The sequence below is a fragment of the Delphinapterus leucas genome, chromosome 4, assembly GCF_059928025.1.
Source record: "Delphinapterus leucas isolate spDelLeu-1000000601 "Yukka" chromosome 4, BTC_Dleu_Yukka2, whole genome shotgun sequence".
Lineage (NCBI taxonomy): Eukaryota > Metazoa > Chordata > Mammalia > Artiodactyla > Monodontidae > Delphinapterus > Delphinapterus leucas.
The window spans coordinates 28,849,162-28,872,215 of NC_143132.1; the positions used below are offsets into that span (position 1 = coordinate 28,849,162).

At 37.7% G+C, this 23,054-nt stretch overlaps 1 protein-coding gene and 1 pseudogene across 1 annotated transcript in view; both read left to right on the forward strand.

The window, feature by feature from the left end:
* Positions 1-23,054, forward strand: part of NRIP1 (nuclear receptor interacting protein 1) — a 132,800-nt gene that overhangs the window by 102,797 nt on the left and 6,949 nt on the right. Inside the window, exons 2-3 of the transcript XR_016392971.1 lie at positions 1-5,204; positions 10,788-23,054. The exon at positions 10,788-23,054 is cut by the window's right edge and continues 6,949 nt beyond it. The gene's annotated coding sequence lies outside the window, so the exon portion shown is untranslated. The remainder of the gene's footprint in view (positions 5,205-10,787) is intronic.
* LOC149749290 (RNA-binding motif protein, X-linked 2 pseudogene) lies at positions 5,199-10,794 on the forward strand (annotated as a pseudogene).

Here is a 23,054-nt window from a genome sequence, read left to right on the forward strand (position 1 = left end):
TTGCGGAACACAGGCTCCGGACGCGCAGGCCCAGCGGCCATGGCTCACGGGCCCAGCTGCTCCGCGACACGTGGGATCCTCCCAGACCGGGGCACGAACCCACGTCCCCTGCATTGGCAGGCGGACTCCCAACCACTGCGCCACCAGGGAAGCCCTGTCTTATACTAATTAATCAGAAAATTAGATTCCCTTCCCCAAAGGGAGGCCAAAAAATTTTAAGTACTTATAAATACTGTATAAATATCAATATATGTTTCATACATAATTCCCCCCCACTCACCCCATTCTTTGGGAGCAGTGGTCCAGAAATATTTAATTGCATGGCATGGGGTTATAGGTATTTTACATTGAGGTTATGTCTGTCCTTAACTTAGAGTTAAAGTGACAAATTTAAGAGTTATGTTTCTCAAGCACTGCTCTTGTAATATTTTTAAAAAATTGTTTGAAACAAACCAAAAAAGAAAACTAAATTGTGTTTATACATAGGGCAAAGCTATTCAAATTAGGACTTTGACTATAAATTCCAAGAGAGTAAAGAGTATTCGAAAATTCACAAAACTCTGTAGAGTCCAGCAGCGGTCTGGCCATGAGCTTCACCAGGGTCAGTGCTGTCATTGGTGGCTCTGCTCAGTGTCAGGGATTGCCACCTGGTTAATTCAGCCAGTAGTGGCGATGATAACTAAGGTAGGTGTACACTTGGTATGTACTGAGTGCATTGCATAAATTAACTCATTCAATTATAACAACAAATGTTGTACAGTAGGTACCATTATCTCCATTTCACGGATGGGGAAAGTGAAGTTACATACTCTGTGATGCTAGGGAAGTAAGTGGTGGATCTGAACCCAGACAACCTCACCTCAAGGTACGTCTGTGCTTTTAACCTACCTAAGAATGTCAGTCAGCAGCTGAGATTTGCCTTAGGACTGTCATAAAAGGCAAACTTCATAAAAGAAGGCCAGGGCTCATCCTCTACAATAATAATAGCAAAGCCTTAGATGGCACTCTCTCTACACCGAGCACTTTATCTATAGCAATTAATTTAATCTTCCTAACACCCCTAAGAATAAGGTTCTCTCTTTATTATTATTATTATTATTTTTTTTTATTTTTGGCTGTGTTGGGTCTTTGTTGCTGCACGCCAGCTTTCTCTAGCTGCGGTGAGCGGGGGCTACTCTTCGTTGTGGTATGCGGGCTTCTCATGGCGGTGGCTTCTTTTGTTGTGGAGCACAGGCTCTAGGTGCACAGGCTTCAGTAGTTGTGGCTCGCGGGTTCTAGAGCACAGGCTCAGTAGTTGTGGCGCATGAGCTTAGTTGCTCTGCGGCATGTGGGATCCTCCTGGACCAGGGCTTGAACCCATGTCCCCTGCATTGGCAGGCAGATTTCTAACCACTGCGCTGCCAGGGAAGCCCAAGGTTCTCTTTTTATTTTTACTTTATAGTGGTGGAAACTGAGACACAAAGAGATTAAATAGGTTGCCTACAACTGCATTATAGAGGCAGAGGAAGGCTTTGAACTCAGGTGGTCTGATTCTACAGTCCATTTTCTTTGCTATTATGGGATACTGTATCATGTTTTGGAAATTTAAAACCTAAGAAAATTATGGGCAAAATTAAGTTTATGGTAGTCAAGTTTAGGGGAAGGAGGAGGAAACATATAAAGGGCCATTTATTTATTTCCCTTTCATCTAATGTATTAAACAGTTTTGAGGGCTTCTCTGGTGGCGCAGTGGTTAAGAATCCGCCTGCCAATGCAGGGGACACAGGTTCGAGCCCTGGTCCGGGACGATCCCACATGCCGCAGAGCAACTAAGCTCGTGCGCCACAACTACTGAGCCCGCGTGTAACAACTACTGAAGACCGCGTGCAACAAGAGAAGCCACCACAATGAGAAACCTGCACACCGCAAACGAAGAGCAGCCCTCGCTTGCCGCAACTAGAAAAAGTCCATGTGCAGCAACGAGGACCCAACACAGCCAAAAATAAATAAATAAAATTTTAAAAAAAAGAATAATAATGAAAGATAATGAGAATGTCCCTTGTCTGTACAACACTTCATTAATTTAATGCTATCTTTAGATTCCCAGCTTCTTGCTATACATTACATGATATACTGTGCTATTTACCATAGTCCAGAAATTGCAGGAATGCTAACACATGTACTCAGGAACTTCTGTTACATTCTTTGAAGGCTCTGTCTATATATGAGAATTATTTAACAAAACATGGTTTATAAAGTCCAAGTTACTAGAATGAAGGTTTTGCACAGGCAGCTCTTAACATGAAAATGAGATTCATTCCCAAAAAACCATTCCACACCATTTTGGATGCTGTCTCCACTTTCATGTCTTCTAGCCATCACCTCTGCCCTGTGCAATTATCCTTTCCCCTAGACTGCTTCTACAGAGATATTTCCTCTATGTGTTCAAGTGCTTTTTAAAGATTCAAATTCAATAAAATGGAAGAAATATATCAAAAATATCAATGACAATAATACACTGGCACTCTACAATTTAATCTACACTTACCCTCTTGTTTTAATACTTGTAATAGGTTAAATTGTGTCCCCCACCAATTCATATGTTGAAGTCCTAACCTTGAATACCTCAGAATGTGACCTATTTGGAGATAGGGTCTTAACAGAGATAATCAAATTAAAATGAGCTTATTAGGGTGGGCCCTAATCCAGTATGACTGTTATAAGGAGAGGAAATTTGGACACAGACACACACTGAGGGAAGACAATATGAAGAGATGCAGAGAGAAGATAGACATTTCCAAGCCAAAGAGAGATTGTGGAACATAGCTTTCCCTCAAAGCCCTCAGAAGAAACCAACCTTGCTGATAATATTATCTCAGACTTGTAGTCCCCAGAAGTGTGAGATAATAAATTTCTGTTATTTAAGCCACCCAGTTTGTGGTACTTTGTTATAGCAGCCCTAGCAAACTAATGCAGTACTCTTAGATTAAAATTATCAAAAAAAAATTTCCAACAGCTTAGCCAAAAAATAGAATTTAAGAAAGGAGACTGGGACACCTCATAGATTCCAAAAAAGTCTGGACAACCAAGCCCCAGCCTACAGAGACTAGGGAGCACCAGGAATTTAGGCAGCATCTCCCCATCTCATTCTCTCTGTCCCACAGGCCACATCATCTCTCATTCCTTTCTCTTTCTTGCGGACAGATCACTGTATCACACACATGACTGTACCAAAGGCTACAAAAGGTGCAGGTCCCATAAACTAACAAATACTTATTAATATTAAGTTTAAATCTCAATTCCAAACCCATAGGAGACAGAATCTGATAGACCTGATGTAGGTCAGGCATCTATCCCTGTTTCAATCAGCTACGGCCAGGAAGGCAGGGCTACATAGGATAAGCATAGCTTTGGGGAGTAGGACCACATTGCGACTGTTATGGACTTTAAGCACTTTTGTCTTCATAGACCCCATCATCCCTAAACACAATTAGTAAAAATTATGTTCTATGATTACATTGATTTAAAGATATAATTATACATGAAAACATTTTCTTTGACATGAAATTAATTTTTCTCCTGATTTTAAAGAATTAAGACGTTTTCATGGGCCTCAAAAAGTATTCTGGTCCTAGGTACTGGGCCTGCTGTGCCTCATATAGCTTTTTTTTAGTGAAGTGGACTTTTTAGACAAAGAGGAAGTATGTATGTATAGCTACACATTCCTATTTAGCTAGGCTTTTCAAAGCCTTTTCTCATCATTTTTCCAGTAAGACACTTGTAACTTGTGTTGTTGTTAATGACGATACAAGTAATATCAACGCTGGAGAGGATGTTTTTCCTCGTGTGTTCCTCCATCTAATGCCTTTCAGATTTATAACTGACAGTGGTTGACTTCCACCTCCTGATTCCCATATGGTCTCAAGGGTGTAGAATAACCTGGAGGCTTGTGATAGAAAAGACTTGGGGTAAATTATTTAAGCTCCTGGACAGAGCTGAGTAAGTATTTTCAAATCCCTTCTCTAACACACAGGGTTATATTTTATCAGCTATATCCAGGATAACATCTCACTGAAGCATATGTCATTAGTCCATCTTTCATAAGTAAAATAAGTCAAGAAGTCCACTTATTCACTAGAAATACATATATCTTGCCTCTTACATGACATTTAATTATGGGTCAAGTTGTACAACTGTAGAGGTGTGTTTTCTGTGCTAGAGGTATAAAGGGGTTTCTAATGCTTATTCAACTTCTCTATTATATGTCAATCTTGAGTGCGTTTATCTGTGCTAGCAATAATGATAGAAATGAAGTAACAAAAGCAGGGTGACAAGCGTGCGATTACCTTCTGGGTTTCAAATTTAACAGGTTGGACATATGACGAGATTGAACATGAGCATTGCACCTAAGTGACTATTTCACGAAGCTTTCAAGTGGGACTACTAGCAAATGACTGACATACCCAGTGAAGCACAACTTTGGGGGAAAAAAAGTCAGTTCTTATAGACTTGTGGGTTACAGAAGTAGCAGTAGTTTCACAGGAATTTGGGTGACTGATTTTGAGAAATCAAATCAAACTAAGACTCTGCAAAATGCCACGAGTCACTCAGTGGAGTCATTTCTTATGTTAGTAGGTATTGGTTATTCATTGCCATTTTAGGCTGTACACACAAATGTGTGTTGCATTCACCCTGGGAACCCCCGTCTTTGAGAGCAAAGGATCACTCTCTACATCAATAAAATAAGCATGAAAATGTGAAGCAGAACTATAGTGGCTTTAGGACTGAATCTGGAAATCTGATGGGTATGATCGTTAATTTCATGTGTCAACTTGACTAGACTACGTGGTGCCCAGATATTTGGTCAAATGTTATTTTGGATGTGTCTGTGAGGGTGTTTCTGGATGAGGATAAGATTTGAATTGGTAGAATGAGTAAAGCAGATTGCCCACCCTAATGTGGGTGGCCTTCATCCAACCAGTTGAAGGCCTGGATAGAATAAAAAGGCTAACCCTCCCTTAGTAGGAGGGAGTTCCTTCTGCCTGACTGCTTTGAGCTGGGACATCAGTCTTTTCTGGCCTTCCACCTGAACTAAAATATCATCTTTTCTTGGGTCTTGAGCCTTTCAGCTTTCAGAATGGAACTACACGAACTACACCATCAGTTCTTCTGGGTCTCCAGCTTGCCAGCTGCAGATCTTGGGACTTCTCGGCTTCTGTAACAACGTGAGCCAATTCCTTATAGTAAATCTCTTTATACATAGATATATGTCTGTCTACCTAACTACCTGCATACCTACCTACATCCTCTTGGTTCTATTTCTCTGGAGAACTCTAATACAATGAGTCATATTAAGTAAAGCTCAGTCTAAGTTTCTTCCTTGTAACATATTTACTTTTAATAATTTAGCCAAAGTGAAACTAGCACACTGTAGACTCTCAAATGGATTTATTACAAGGGAAAAAAATGAAACAGAAGTTACAACTTCTATGATCAGACATCTTTTCAGAATGGAAGCCTTTGTTTCAACCTAATCATCTATTTTTTAAATGGACTAGATTAGGGCTTTCAAACTAGCGAGCAGTAGCACACTTCTTCATAGTGAATGAGGTACCATGAAAAGTTGAAACTTGAATGGCAGCTGAGAGCATGTGGGGAGAGCAGGGCAGGGATGGGTCACCTGCTCTGAAGGTCTTCACCGGAAGCAGTGCCCTCCTGCGTCCACCAGGAGTGGGCTTTGCCCAGGCACTGGAGTGCTCTTGTGTGGTGCCCCAGACCAGGGAGATGAACCCGTTAACCAAAGTGCAGCTGGTTGACAAGCTGAATGAATGCGAGGCTGGTACTATGGTGATAGCTGAGGCATCATGGCACTCCGAGTACAAGGACAGTGCCTGGATCTTCCTGGGAGGCCTTTCTTATGAACTGACTGAAGGAGATAGCCTCTGTGTATTCTCTCAGTACTGGGAGATTGTTAGCATTAGTCTCGTGCAGGACAGGAAGACAGGGAAGTCTAAAAGATTCTGCTTTATCTTCTATGAGGACCAGAGGAGTACAAGTTTGACCGTTGACAATTTTAATGGAATCAAGATCAAGGGAAGAGCTATCCGAGTCAACCACACACCTAGCTACCATCCCGTCCCCCTCAGGCCTCAGAGGATGTGGATGATGCCACCAGAAAGCTCTGGGAGAGGGGCTATGGGGCTCAGATCCCCTTGTCTAGTTCATCTGAAAGCTTGGATGATGAGGCACTCTCAGATTGGCACAAATGGGAAAAACAGAGAAGAAAGAAGATCAAAGTGAATACTGATATACAAGTTAAAGATGAAGAGGGACAAATAAGCCATGGTCCTTGCCAGCCAGAGGCCAGATTTAAAAAAAGAGGATGCTCTAGGCTCCCATAAACCTACCAAGGTTAAGCTAGAGTCTACAGAGGGCACGAAGCCCTAACACCCAGCTACCCCGAGGCCGGGACGGCTGCCGCAGGGGACAGCTTACTGCAGGGTACAGAGGGATCTGGAGAGGGGGCTGAGGAAGGAGAACCCAGGCTCTGAGTCCACCTGCCCTTGATCAGAGACCAGAGGAGGAAAGAGAAGAAGAGCAGGGATTGGGACAGAGGTGAAGCTCAGATAGATTTTAGCTGATATGAAGGCACAGCCACACATATTCTCCAATCCCAGTGACCACGGGCTAGACCAAGACTGCAGCCTGCTTAGATCCTTAAAGTTTGAAATGAAATGTGATATTTAAAATGCTATGGGACTGGAATTAATTTATTAATTTTATATAATTTTATTATGTAAAGTCATTAATATACATTAATTTTATCAATTAAAATTTTTATTAATTTTATATAATTTTAATTATTAAATTTATATGATTTATTAATTATATATTAATAAATTAAATTAATATAATTTCTTGGGTAGAATTTCTTTAAAATTTGAGCATCATTTGTTTTGTTTTGTTTTCCTACAACCATTCAAAATTTTACAACAGTTGAAATTACATTACCAGATTTGTATGGCTCCTTTGATAAACTCCTGAGATTTTTTTTTTCAGTGGATTCTTTCTTTCGTCCTTTCTTTCTTATCTGCCTTGGGTCTTAGTCGCAGCACCCCCATGAGGGATCTTTTGTTGAGGTGTGTGGGCTCTTTGTTGTGGTACGCGGGCTTCTCTAGTTGTGGCGTGCCGGTTTTCTCTCTCTAGTTGTGGCACGCGGGCTCCAGGGACTGTGGGCTCTGTAGTTTGCGGCATACGGGCTCTCTCACTGAGGTGCTGGAACTCAGTAGTTGTGGCACCCAGGCTTAGTTGCCCCGTAGCATGTGGGATCTTAGTTCCCCAACCAGGGATCGAACCCTAGTCCCCTGCATTGGAAGGTGGATTCTTTATCACTGACCACCAGGGACATCCCGATAAACTCCTGAGATTTTGATGCCTAAGATTTAAGAGTAGTTCTCTGTAGTGGTCCACCATGTAGTAACTCCCCTCCCATAGTATTTGGTTTAAATATTACCGTTTTCTATGTAGCAGGATGTGCAAAAGTTAGAAGCTCTAGATGATCTCTATAGTCTTTTATGGTTCTAAGCTCTTTAGGCTACCGTGGAAGAATTTCAGCCAGCAGAGAGGGAACTGATTAATATTATGTGATTTTTCTAATAAGCAGTAAAACATGTTTAAAATATTTAGGTTCCTGCTCCTATATGATTTTATATATCAGTAGTCATGGAAATTGGTTTTTTTTTTTTCACTGTAACTTCAGCTAATGATAAAGGGCAAAGAATATTCTTACAGAAAGTAGTATCAGTTGAGCTACATGACTAATCATGGTTGATTAAAATAGATTATCTCTGATCGCATATTCTTGCTATCCTTCTCTACTTCATATATATATATGTGTGTGTGTGTGTGTGTGTGTGTGTGTGTATTCCAAGAAAGCATGATATTTTATTATTTCTCACAAGAAGTTTATCTGCTAGGGAGCTTGGGATATGTAAAGGGATCTAGCATAATTGAAAATGCAAAGATTTTCTGGATTTTGTTAGTATTTGATGTTTGATTGATGAGCATTTCACTCCCATTTGCAATTTCATATTCTGCTTATGGACAGAACTGCATACATGAACTAGCAGAGTTACTACTTAGGACAGAAGCCTTAAGCAAACCTTTCAGAAATTGCCTGTCCATTTCAAATAAGTCCCAAGATTCTAATATCTTGAATGACTTTGAATATTGTGACTTTGGACCAGTAAGTTTTTATACAGGAACTCTATTTGGCCTAAAGGTTTTCTCAAAAGATCTCTACTAATATTGCACTAGTACACACGGAAGTTACCAGTACTGTAAGCAAGGAGAATATTGCTAATCGGCTTTTACTTATCAATGGAAATTTCTATAGTAGGCATTTACTGTGGATTTTAAAGATCTTTGTTATTGTAATATTTTCATAAAATAACTAAAAATAGGAATACTTTTAATTCAGTTATCAGAAATGAGCTGTTCTATTTCCCACATTTACTTCTAGTCTTTGCCTACATGTATGCATATTTTACATAGCTGTAGGCCCTTTATTTACTGCTTTCATTCACTCATTCATTCATTCAATAAATATTTCTTAGGCTTCTACTAAATACCGGAGGTTATAACATAGTTGGGGATAAAAAAAATGAATATGACACAATGCCTGACCAGAGGAGGTCAAGATATAGTGGAAGAGATGTAAACAGTTAAATTAGAGGTTATGTGAAGAGTGCTCTGGAATAGTAAAAGGAGACACAGGTGAGTGAGTGAGGCAAATATAGTAAGAAAAGACGTTGCAGGCAGGGATTCCAATGGGTGCAGAAATGAGGAGAGATGCAAGTGGTTCAGTATAAGTGGGAGCGCATAGCAATGTGAAATAGGGCCATTGAGAAAAGGAAAGATGCGAGAAAGTCCTTGCATACTATACTAGCTACTTGAGTTTAATTTGAAGGCATCAATGATTTTAAAGAGAAAGTGACATGGTGAGAAATTGGGAAGGTGGAGGATGAAGTAGACTGGGGAGGAACTGGGAGCAGAGAGATGAGTAGGGAGGCAATTACAGTAGTTTAGGGAGGAGATCATGAGGGACTAAACAAGGCAGCTTGGTGCAGGAGATAGAGAGGAACTCAGGATTACAACAGATATTTAAGAGATCATTTTAGGGGACAAGGAAGGCCCCCAAGTTTACGACTAGAGCATACAGGAAAAGGAGCAAAGTATATGTGGTAGGGAGGGAGTGGAGAAATGGAAGGTGATGGCAGAGAAGGTTGAGTTCCTTTTGCTCCTTGTTGAAGTCAATCAAAATAACTGGTTGATAGTGGCCCAGAATTTAACCATTAGGAAATTATTGGTGACCAGTGTACGAGCAGTTCACAAGAAAGATGAGGGAGAACACCAAGTAGCACTAAAGGTGAGCAAATATAAACAGCACCTTCAAATAGTCTTTTGCTTATTAAATATAAGAATACACAGCTTTCAATAATTTTAATAGCTATATAATGTCATATAGTGAATATAGAATAATTTAGCAAACATGTAGAAGTATTTTTCCCCTAAAGTAGCGGTGCACTGAGCATGTGCCTACTTTGCTGCTGTTTCTTATGTTATTTCCATAGGACAAATTTTCAGGAATTGGATCACTGGGTTGAAGAATATGAGTGTTTTTGGCTTTATGGTTTTTCCAAACCATTGATCATCATTTATACATATGATATAAGTGAATTGATTCAGTCATAAAGAATTTTGTGAGTGAAATAAAATGTCAAAATTCTGAACTGAAATGCATAGCTCTGGTGAATATGGCTGGATATATTAGGCATTTGGATTGAGGCTAATCATTTTTCTCAAATATTATCCATTTGAAATAAAGATGGGCCTAGAATTAGTGAGATACACAACCAAAGCCATATTGTGACTTCATAATACTCTTGCCTGTGTGTGTGATACACTTGTTTATCTTGTTATTTAAAATTCTAATAGAAGAAACAAAATACATGTTTTATCAAATGTTGGGAAAATTGAATTTTATTCTTAATTCTGTAAGGTGAGAGTAAAATTGACTGTATTACTTGAAACTTCCTCTATGAAGTCCTTGGTGGCTACCTAGATCACTTCACAGTAGAGCTGCCTCTGATTAGAAGAGCAAGCAGGTTAAATTTTTGATGCTTTGTATTTATATAGAGGAGTCCATCTATTGCCTAAAACATGTGACATTAAATACCTGGAGATTCTAAATGGAAAATAAGCCATAAGTTAAATAACAATATCTGTTATCAAAGATGATTTTTTTTATAGGAGCACATAATTTGGGGTGAATCCATTACATAAAACTCAATAACTTGTGCTGAAATAATTAAGTTGACAGGCCTAATGTTGATTTTACTGTCTTTTTCCCCCCGAGTGTTTTCCTTTTCATTTGTATGAGAGGAAGAAGACACATGATATGAGTTTGGCTCATGTGTCTGAATATGGCTCCACAGGGAAGATTTGATACAGCTGAAGCTATTGCTTTTTAGAGACCTTTTATTATGAGCAGCTGCCTTAACAGCCTTCATCTTGTGACATCACATGAGCTATATCTCCGCAATAGGAAGAGAGAAAGATATGGCTGAGAGTTTTTGACTAAAACTTAAAATTGCAAAAGCAGAAACTCAGATGGATGTTCCTGAAGTTATATTTTTGTAATATGTGACAGATACACAATTTTCTTATCCTAGTTTTGTTTTTGTTTCTTTTTTTTTTGCGGTACGCGGGCCTTTCACTGCTGTGGCCCCTCCCGCCGCGGAGCACAGGCTCCAGACGCGCAGGCCCAGCGGCCACGACCCAGCGGCCCAGCCGCTCCGCAGCACGCAGAATCCTCCCAAACCGGGGCACTGAACCCATGTGCCCTGCATCGGCAGGCAGACTCTCAACCACTGCGCCACCAGGTAAGCCCAGTCTTATCCTAGTTTTAAAGCATTCCTTTAACTCGCAGGGGTTTCTGTTTTGTCTCGTTCATGTAGTCAGACTCTTTCTTTGCCATAGACGATGGCATTTTGTATTAATAATTTGAGCCCTTATTCAGAAGGCATCTCAAAGGGCTCACCTACAAAAATAGATTTCAGGGCCACACATTCTGAAGGACAATTCAGTGCTTCCTTTCCTCTCATGCCCCCATGTGCAAATGAAGAACCTCAATTCATTGGCTGTTAATGTAATACAAGGCATAAAAATTCATCTAGTTCATCTAATTGTGCTTCACCAGAGGGCTAGGATGGAATCACTCACAGCTTTATTTGTGAGATGTGGCAAGAGTAGCTTTTAACCTATCCAGATGGTTCCCAGCCTATGACGGTTCAGCTGACGATTTTTTTGACTTTACAATAATGTGAAAATGATAACGCGTTCAGTAGAAACTGTACTTCGAAGCTTGAATTTTGGTCTTTTCCCAGGCTAACGATATACAGTATGATACTCTCTCATGATGCTGGGCAGTGGTGATGACCTGCAGCTCCCGGTCAGCCATGCGATCACAAATGTAAACAATCAATACACTTACAGCCATTCTGTGCCCATATGATCATTCTTTATTTAACTTTCAATACAGTATTCAGTAAGTTCCAGGAGATATTCAACACTTTATTATAAAATAGCCTTTGTGTCAGGTGATTTTGCCCAACTGTAGGCTAATGTAAGTGTTTTGAGCACATTTAAGGTGGTTAAGCTAAGCAGTGTTATTTGGTAGGTTATGTATATTAAATGCATTTTCAACTTAGGATATTTTCAACTTAATCATGGGTTTATTGGGATGTAACCATCTTAAGTCAAGATGATTTTTAATACCTAAGTCAGCTGGAACATAGCTAATGGCAATATCAACGCTTTTCAAGCATTCTTAGTGCCTTTGAGTTTAGAAATTCATAGGTTCTCTAAAAGCACCAGTAGCATACTAAATTGACACATGGCATTCCAAGCTATATTTACATAATTGCAGTGGATATGATTAATATCAATTACATTAATGCTTATTGTACCTCTTATGGCTGATTGACTCAATTTACTAGTTGCTTGTGCATGTCAAGAAATGATCCAAATTACCTTTTCATTTCAGTTAAGGAACTAGTCGAAGAAAATAAACTTTGATTTGTTGAGAGGCTGAAGTTCTCTCTTAAGTGACAGTCTCCTTGGCCTTCTAGACTAAACCCTAAATTGAGTTGCAATATATTTTTTGATGCTTTGTCTCATTTGATTATTTTACTTTTAAACTGAAGACCAGTCTTGGACCATAAATACATAGAAGATAAAAGTATATTGAGCTTAGGAGTTTGGTCTGCTCAATGGCTGAGTATTTCAGATTTTCTCCTATAAACATAAGCTTGAAAAGAATATCATATAATAGATGTAATAGTGGAAACCAATACAGGGGGAAATCTGGACCGCAACTCTGAATGGATGTCGATAATACCCTCTAGTGCAACACAAAAGCTAAGCAACATTTTAGGGATGGGGATTTTCTTTGGTGGCTTGTTTACTCTAGTGAGATGGATTTGGAAGAGGGTAGGTAGGCCTAGAGAATATTTCTCTGACAGGGTTTGCCTCTAGGGTCTGCTTGAAGCCAAGTTTGCTAGTAGGGAAAGCTTGAGTAACAGGATACATTTTATATTTAAACTCTGAAATGTTTCATATGTTTAAATAAGCTTGAACATAGATTAGACTTGTACAGGGAGCCAAGTTGGTGGAATAAGAGTACAGAGCAGAAATAGATTCAGGCGAGGTAGTTTTATATTTTAAGAGGCTATTTCTCAGGTTAGTATTATATTCATTTGACTTAATATGCAATAAGTAATATTAATAAGGGTATCATACTTTTGAACTTCTTAACTCAATACAGGTGACTCTTGAGCAACATGGGGGTTAAGGGCACTAACCTCCATATCTGTGGTCTTACATCCATCGATTCAACCAACCTGCAGTATGTATTTGTTGAAAAAAACCCATGTGTAAGTGGACTCATGCAGTTCAAACCTGTGTTGTTCAAGGGTCAACTGTATTTTCACAGAAATGGGCATCATTTTTGTCCTTACAAATTTTAGTAAGCAATGATTGGCAGACAGCATGGTAATTGTTGAAATAATGTGTGAGTGCCAATAACAAAGCCGTCTGTTAAAATGCTGGGAATTTATTGGGTAAAGGGTTACTGCATTTTTTTCTGTTTTCCACAGTGTTTTTCCCACACGCCTGGCATGTTACTTCAGCTTCTTGTTGGATTTCTGTCAAATAGGATTTTTTAGTACAGACCTACTTTACTTTATTGCACTTTATTACACACCACAAATAATCGTGTTTTCTTATACAAACTGAAGGTTTGTGGCAACTCTGTGTTGAGAAAGTCTATTGGCACCATTTTTCCAACAGCATTTGCTCACTTCATGTCTCTGTATTACATTTTGGTTATTCTCACAATACTGCAAACTTTTTCTTCATTATTATATGTGTATCGTGATCTGTTTTCAGTGATCCCTGATGTTATTACTGTAATTATTTAGGGGCATCGCCAACCACTCCTATTTAAGATGAACTTAATTGATAAGAGTTGCGCGTGTTCTGACTGCTTCACCAGCTGGCTGTTCCCTGTCTTTCTCCTTTTCCTCAGGCCTCCCTATTCCCTGAGACAGAACAATATTGAAATTAGGCCAATGAACAACCCTACAATGGCTTCTAAGTGTTCAAGTGCAAGGAAGTGCTGCTGTCTCTCACTTTTAAATCCAAAGCTAGAGGTGATTAAGCTTAGGGAGGAGGGCATGTTGAAAGCTGAGTTATGCTGAAAGCTTGGCCTCTTGTGCCAAACAGTTAGCCAAGTTGTGAATGCAAAGGAAAAGTCCTTGAAGGAAACTAAAAGTGCTACTCCAGTGAATACACAAATGGTAAGAAAGCGAAGCAGCCTTATTGCTGATAGAAAGTTTTAGTGGTCTGGATAGAAGACCAAACCAGCCATAACATTCCCTTAAGCCAAAGCCTAATCAAGGGCAAGACCCTAACTCTTTTCAACTTTGTGAAGGCTGAGAGAGGTGAGGAAGCTGCAGAAGGAACGTTTGAAGCTAGCAGAGGTTGGTTCATGAGGTTTAAGGAAAGAAGTTGCCTCTATAACATAAAAGTGCAAGGTGAAGCAGCAAGTGCTGTTGTAGAAGCTGCATCAGTTGTTCCAGAATATCTAGTTTCACTAAACAACAGATTTTCAATGTAGATGAAACAGGCTTCTGTTGGAAGAAGATGCCACATCTAGGACTTTCTTAGCTAGAGAGAAGTCAATGCCTGACTTCAATGCTTCAAAGGACAGGCTGACTCTCTTGTTAGGGGCTAATGGAGCTTGAGACTTTGAGTTGAAGCTGGTGCTCATTTACCATTCTGAAACTCTTAAAGTCTTTAAGAATTATGCTAAATCTACTCTGCTTGTCCTCTATCAATGAGATAACAAGGTGTGGATGGCAGCACACCTGTTTACAACATGGTTTGCTAAGTATTTTAAGCCCACTGTTAAAACCTACTGCTCATAATAAAAAGATTCCTCTCAAAACATAACTGCTCATTGACAATGCACCTGATCATCAAGAGTTCTCATGGACGTGTACAATGAGATTAATGTTTTCATGCCTGTTAAAACAGCATCCATTCTGCAGCCATGCACCAAGAAGTGATTTTGACTTTCAAGTCTTATTATTTAAGAAATATACTTTGTAAAGCTATAGCTGCCATAGGTAGCGATTCTTCTGATGAATCTGAGTGAAGTAAATTGAAAAACCTTTTGGAAAGGATTCACCATTCTACATGCCATTAAGTACATTTGTGATCCATTGGAAGAGGTCAAATATCAACATAAACAGGAGTTTGGAAGAAGTTAATTCCAACTCTCATAGATGACTTTGAGGGGTTAAAGACGTCAGTGGAGAAAGTAACTGCAGATGTGGTAGGAATAGCAAGAGAACTAGAATGAGAAGTGGCGTCTGAAGATGTGACTGAATAGCTGAAATCTCATGATTAAACTTTAGTGGATGAGGAGTTGCTTCTTATGCGTGAGCAAAAAAAAAGTGGTTTCTTGAGATGGAAGATGCTGGTGAAGATGCTGTGAAGATACTTGAAATGACAACAAAGGATTTAGAATATTACATAAACTTAGTTGATAAAGCTGCAGGGTATAAGAGGGTTGACTCCAATTTTGAAAGAAGTTCTACTGTGGGCAAAATGCTATCAAACAGCATTGCATATGCTACAGAGAAATCATTCGTGAAAGGAAGAGTCAATCGATGCAGCAAACTTCACTGTTGTGTTATTTTAAGAAATTGTCACAGCCATCCCAGCCTTCAACAACCATCACCCTGATCAGTCAGCAGCAGCAGCATCAAGCCAAGACCCTCCACTAGCAAAAAGATTAAGACTCTATGAAGGCTCAGATGATGGTTAGCATTTTTTATTAATAAAGTATTTTTAATTAAGGTTTGCGCATTGTTATACATAATGCTATTGTGCACTTAATAGACTTTAGTATAGTGTAAACGTGACTTTTATATGCACCAGGAAACCACAAAATTTGTGTGACTCACATTATTGTAATATTCACTTTATTGCAGTGGTCTGGATCCAAACCCACAATATCTCTGAACTATGCCTGTATTTGTGTTACCACTGATATAGGAGAAAGCAAATCATTTTTAACATTAAAATGTTATTGAGATTTCAAAGGTGGAGGATATTATCTTTTCCTATTTTTCTTTATGATAGAGTGTTTGTAAAGTAGTGTTCCCAGAATAATAAGCACTCTTGGGAAATAAGTGTAGTAAATAGCCAAGTAATTTCTCACAAAGAACAGACGAAGAAAGGTAGTGCCATCTGGTTAAGCTATTAAATATATCGGTACAATAATAACTACCCATTATCTTGACCAACCAGAAATTACTCATTTTTATTCTCTAGCTATACACTTTCAGTATAAAGAAGGATTTTTTTCATTTTTCTATTGGTTATGAATTAAGTCATCAATTTTTTTCTGAGTTTTAATGGTTTGAAATAAAGAGTCAGATGCATGGCTTTTCAGTTTCTTTTGCTACTTTATTTTATTACTTGGTTATTTAAGGTCAAAAGACTTCCATTTTCAAAATACATAATAGAAATAATAAAGCGGTAAAATCTGGACTTAGATAATATGGACATTTTTCTTAAAAGTGTCAACATAATTTACAAATTATTAAAAAGGCAGTAAAATTTGAACTCCCAGAGCATAAACTTTACCTTCAACTGTCAGATACAGGATTTTAAAGGTATTTTATCAATATATCACTGATGATTATTTTTCTTATCAAGAGTGAAGTAAAGTGAAGTAAACTCTAGTTGCCCAAGAAATCATTAGAATTGGAAACACTAGATGTTCATGTGTTAATCTGGTTTCATTTACCTGAAGTCTATATTTCTTCTGTGATATCTAAGGTCAAGTCTACATAACCAAATAGCCGAAGGAAAGGTGAGGGTTTTCTAGTAGAATCAAATGCCAAATATCATTTTTTACATAAGTATCTGGAGAATTGAGTAAAGGTGGTTTCTTTTAAAGGCTGTCTGTAGGAGATAATTGCTTTAGTTCCCATTTAGCTACAGTGATCCTGGCCATAACGTTCTCTTCAAAGTAGGATTCTGAAATTCCTGCAAAATCTGAAACAGTGGCTCTTATATAAGTTACTTAGCATCTTCACAGAAATCCCTGTCATAATTTATTTGTAAAACAATACCTCTACATAGCTAAAATAGTTCTTCATAAGAAGAATATTCCAGAAGGAAAAATAACTGTCACTTGGAGAAAATGCTATTAAATAATGGGTTATGGGAACAGAAAACATTCTCCTTGTCTTTGTGATTTTTCCAAAGTAAATTTTGCTAGAGAAATCATTTCAAAATAGAATGGCGTCAGAAATAATCAGTGCAGAATTGGTTCTGTTGAGGACTCTTAAGTGAAAAGGCACCAGATGAAGCCCTCATCCATGTTTGCAAAACTGTCTTCATCCCCAGGAGGCTTGTAGCATTTGGCATTTCTGGAAAACCACAAAAGTGGTGCTGGAGAGTATTGTGCTTTTTGCCAAGTAATATTTTCTAAAGGCAACAGACACTCCAGAAGATAATGGAAAATAAATAATAATGATAATATATTCTATCTATCATCACTACATTCTCTAATACTTAGTGTTAAATATATATAAACAGTAGCCAATTGTGATAACTACCTTATTAGCACCTGTTGTTAAAGGTCTTTGAAAGTAAAGCTTGTAAGATTAGGGAGAAACAAGAATGTGCTCCTTAAAATGATATTTTGAAATATCCTGGACCAGTCCATCCCAGTGGGAGAGTACTTATATGGTAAGAGTATTTGGGTAAAGTGCTTGAAACATTAGGACAGAGCAAAAATGGTTTTGAAATGCTTTCTTGTTCAAAATACATTTGTTTATTAGGACACTGCTAATTGACCACTTTATATGTCATGCCTGGATATAAAACACTGTATTACTGGCTTCCGATTCCATGCTGGGCAATTTTTAAGTCCATGTGCCAGTGGTAAATGAGCTGATTAGTAGAGTGGATAACTTCTGAGATCTCCCCTTCCCTGTATTGACAATTCCCTTGTAAAGCAAATGCCAGTCCTGCAGGCTAATAATGAAGAGTGGAATTCCCTTGTTCATTAGACATGCAGCAGTAAAATAGGTAATATAACTATAGAAATATATTTGCAATATATTTGTTCTCTTTGCACAATATGCATACAGATACTGCCATCCCTCTTTAACCAAATTGGTAATATATAATAGAATACGCAGTGTTTTGTAGGTTCCCCTGACCTATAATTGGCACTCATTTCAGACAATAATTACCATATTAGAAATGGCTGTTTTTATCTTTTGCAATTATTTTAATTTTCAGACATCATCATAGTACTTTTAATATTTTGAAATTTCTTTTTTTTTAACTTCAATTTTAAGTTGAAGACCATTATTCTACCCTGGAGGACTCATCACGTTGGGGAATTTCAACTACTCTTCTAAAAAGAATGCTTCACTGGAATAGGTCTCATCTTATTAGGAATATCAGAAAACAAGCAGCTACTTCTCTTTTGGCTTAAGTGCAAAGAACCTCAATAAAAGAAATACAGACAAACTAATCTGGTGATGCTTTCAGAAAATGCACTAATGACAGAAAAGTTTATAAGTCGTCACTGCTGTCATCATGATCAACATTATCACATGTAGTACTTCCTATGTGCCCAGCACTGTTCTAATAGCTGTACCTAAATGAACACAGAAGTCTTTGAAGCAGGTACTATTATTATCCCCATTTGTCACTTGAAAGAAACTTTTCCTAACTACTCAGCTAACAGGTGCTAGAGCTGGAATTTCACCAGGTAGTCTGGCTTCAGAATCAACCTTCAATTGTCATATTTTAGTTTTGTGCCCTGATGTCTTTTCTCCAGGTTTTTGATTGTTTTGTCTAATGTTGCTTTTTGGAGGACAAACATTCATTTGAACTTTCATAGTTTTTTAAACCTTTATGGGGGCTTTGAAAATATTTTTTTTTTCGTTTTGGTTTTAAAAAAAAATTATTGTCCAAAAATACTAATGAAAGAGTAGACTCATTTTCTATTTTTACAAATCTCTTTAATGTTGCCTTATAGAAGACAACTAGATTCTGCATTTTTTTTAAACATCTTTATCGGAGTATAATTGCTTCAAAATAGTGTGTTAGTTTCCACTGTATAACAAAGTGAATCAGCTATACCTGTATATATTTCCCCGTATCCCCTCCCTCTTGCATCTCCCTCCCACCCTCCCTATCCCACCCCTCTAGGTGGACACAAAGCACCGAGCTGATCTCCCTGTGCTATGCGGCTGCTTCCCACTAGCTATCTGTTTTACATTCGGTAGTGTATATATGTCCATGCCATTCTCTTACTTCATCCCAGCTTACCCTTCCCCCTCCCTGTTTCCTCAAGTCCATTCTCTACGTCTGCGTCTTTATTCCTGTCCTGCCCCTAGGTTTTTCAGAACCATTTTTTGTTTTAGATTCCATGTATATGTGTTAGCATGCAGTATTTGTTTTTTTCTTTCTGACTTACTTCACTCTGTGTGACAGACTCTAGGTTCATCCACCTCACTACAAATAACTCAGTTTCATTTCTTTTTATGGTTGAGTAATGTTCCATTGTATATGTGTGCTACATCTTCTTTATCTATTCATCTGTCGATGGACACTTAGGTTTCTTCCATGTCCTGGCTACTGTAAATAGAGCTGCAGTGAACATTGTGGTACATGACTCTTTTTGAATTATGGTTTTCTCTTGCACTGTTGGTGGGAATGTAAATTGATACAGCCACTATGGAGAACAGTGTGGAGGTTCCTTAAAAAACTGAAAATAGAACTACCATACGACCCAGCAATCCCACTACTGGGCATATACCCTGAAAACAGTTTTTAATTAATAAAAAGTTGAAGTCACTACAAAATTCTCAGAGCACCTAACATTTGAGAAGCTGTTCCAAGCCTACATTTGTTTCCAGCCTGACTTTTTCTGAATCACCAGTCACAAAATCTGAATAAGGCTGATCTTACAATATTGCCATGTTCAGCTCTCCAGAAATAACCATTTTAGCACATGACCTATCATTCTCATGGATTCTATTGAATGATGAGCTCAGATGCTTGTACAAACCATTTTATTTGCCTTCTCCTTTAATACCATCTATCAGTAAGTAAGGAGGCAGTATTTCTTTTGTGTGTGGCTCAAATATGAGGACTTTACACTTGTAAAATATGCTTTTAAGTCTTAGCCCACTGTCTATTAAAAACAAAGTCAGTAAAAATGTGTTTGTGTTATAGATATTTTATAAATTGGAATATTTTTCAAATCAATAAGTGCTATGTTATCATTGTCTTAAAATATTTTTAAAAATTAAGTTAAGGGAGGCTAAATGAGTAGGCTTTAGCAAATGGCAAAAGGAAAAAATGACCTCTTGATCGTTAGATCAAATGTGGTTGAATTTTTGACCTGGGTGTGATGGCCTTGTCTACCGTTAATGACTAAATTGATCTATTTCTTGTTGATTCGGGGTCTTTTGAGGGAAGCTTTAAAGATCAATTTTTGCCTTATTGTTCAGGTTGTCATGTAGTTCATTTGATTTTGTCACTAAACGATAAAGGATTGTTCACCTATCAATTAGGGATGTGTCTCAGACAATAAGGAAGTTAGAACATTGAATTAATGAAATCACTGATGTTGAAGAACATAATTCTTTAGTATTTTGCTTAATCAGCTTGGCTATTTATGTTTGTAAAATTTTGTAGATAATGAATGATTTGCATGTTACTTGTTAAATGCCTCTTGGTATATGGTGATGATCTAGATTCCATGCCAAATCAGGCAAAGAACTTGATGGCTTTAGGTTTATAATCTAGGACAAAAAAAAAGCATAATTTTAAAATGTAAGTTTAAATAATTAATATATTATATGTGGAACAAGAAAGTATAATTGTATTTTGTTGTATCAAGGATCAATTGAGAATGTTTAACAAAGGGCATCAGAGGAGATCACTCTGCCTTCTTTCTAGTCGGAGATAATTCATCGATGGGGTGCATTTTCAAGAGAAGTTGGAAAGAGAGGGAAGTAGCTGTTAGTGGGCTTTATTTGGGGTACTAAAGATATTCTAGGAGCAGACTTTAACATAGGAAAATACATATGTGGAATGATAGCACTGGAGGCAAAGTAAAATGTGGACCTGGCAATACACATAAATTAATAGAAGATGAAACTCTATTTCATTTATTTCCAATCTGACCTTATTATTTCTTTCCTTCTACTAATTCTGGGCTTGTTTGTTCTTCTTTTTCTAGTTCCTTTAGGTATAAAGTTAGATTGTTTATTTGAGATTTCTCTTATTTCTTGAGGTAGATCTGTATCACTATGAACTTCTCTCTTAGAACAGTTTTTGCTGCATCCCATAGTTTTTAAAATTAATTTTAAAAATTGAAGTATAGTTGATTTACAATGTTGTGTTAGTTTCTGTTGTACAAAAAAGTGAGTCAGTTATACATACATATATACCTACTCTTTTTAAGATTCTATTTCCATATACATCATTACAGAGTATCTAATAGAGTTCCCTGTGCTATTCAGTAGGTTCTTATTAGTTAACTATTCTATATGTAGTAGTGTGTATATGTCAATCCCAGTCTCCCAGTTTATCCCTCCCCCCATCCCCCTTGGTAACCATAAGTTTGTTTTCTACATCTGTGACTCAACTTCTGTTTTGTAAATAGGTTCATCATACCCAATGGTGAAAAGCTAAAAGCTTTTCCCCTAAGATCAGGAACAATAAAGGATGCTCAATCTCACCATTTTTATTGTTCTTTTTAAATTTTTATTATTGTTTTAAAGGTTTATTGGAGTATAATTGTTATACAATGTTGTGTTAGTTTCTGCTGTATAACAAAGTGAATCAGCTATGTGTATACATATATCCTCATACCCCCTCCCTCTTGGGCCTCCCTCCCACCCTCCCTATCCCACCCCTCTAGGTGGTCACAAAGCACCGAGCTGATCTCCCTGTGCTATGCAGCTGCTTCCCACTTTTAGTCAAAATAGTTTTGGAAGTCCTAGCCACAGCAATAAAACAAGAAAAAGAAATAAAATGTATCCAAATTGGAAAGAAAGAAGTAAAACTGTCACTGTTTGAAGATGACATGATACTATATAGATAGAACCCTAAAGACTCGACCTAAAAGCTATTAGAACTAATAAATAAATTCAGTAAAGTTATTAGTGTATATCTATACACTAATAACAGACTATCAGAAAAAGAAATGAGGAGAATCTCAATTATAATTCCATGAAAAGAATAAAATATTTAGGAATAAATATAAACAAGGAGGTGAGAGACCTATATTCTGAAAACTATAAGACGCTGATGAAAGAAATTGAAGATGGCACAACTAAATGGAAAGGTATACTGTTGTCATAGATTGGAAGATTTAATATTGTTAAAGTGTCCATACTATCCAAAGCAATATACAGATTCAGTGCAAACTCTATCAAAATGCTCATGGCATTTCCCACAGAACTAGAACAAATAATCCTAAAATTTGAATGGAACCACAAAAGACCCTGAATATCCCAAACAATTTTGAGAAAGATCAACAAAGCTGGAGGTATCAAGCTCCCTGGTTTCAAACTATAATACAAAGCTATAGTAATCAAAAGAGTATGTTACTGGCACAAAAACAGACGTATAGATGAATTGAATAGGGAACCCAGAAATAAATCTACACACATATGATCAATTAATCTATGACAAAGGAGGCAAGAATATACAATGGGGAAAAGACAGTCCCTTCAATAAATGGTGCTGGGAAAACTGGACAGCTAGATGCAAAATGATAAAACTGAACTGCTTTTTCATACCATATACAAACTCAAAATTAATTAAAGAGTTACATATAAGGTCTGAAACTATAAAATTTCTAGAAGAAGACAGTGGTAGTCCACTCTTCGACATTGATCTTAATAATTTTTTTTGGCTCTGTCTTCTCAGGGAAGGGCAACAAAAACAAAAATAAACAAATGAGATGACATTAAACTGAAAAGTTTTACATAGTGAAGGAAACCATCAAAAGAACAAAAATGCAACCTACTAAATGGGAGAAGATATTTGCAAACGATATGCTTGATAAGGGAAATCTCTCCTGGCAGCCTCAGGAGCAGTGGATTAAATCCCAACAATCAACTTGACATACCCTGCATCTCTGGAATACCTGAGTAGACAATGAATCATCCCAAAACTGAGGCGGTGGACTTTGGGAGCAACTGTAGACTTGGGGTTTGCCTTCTGCATTTAACTTGTTTTGGGTTTTATGTTTATCTTAGTTTAATATTTAGAGTTTATTATCACTGGTAGATTTTTTTTTATTGATTTGGTGGCTCTCTTCCTTTTTTTTTTCTGCTCTGAGAGCTCAGAGGAGAGCTCGAGAGAGCTGAGCTTAGGACATTGGTCCACTAGAG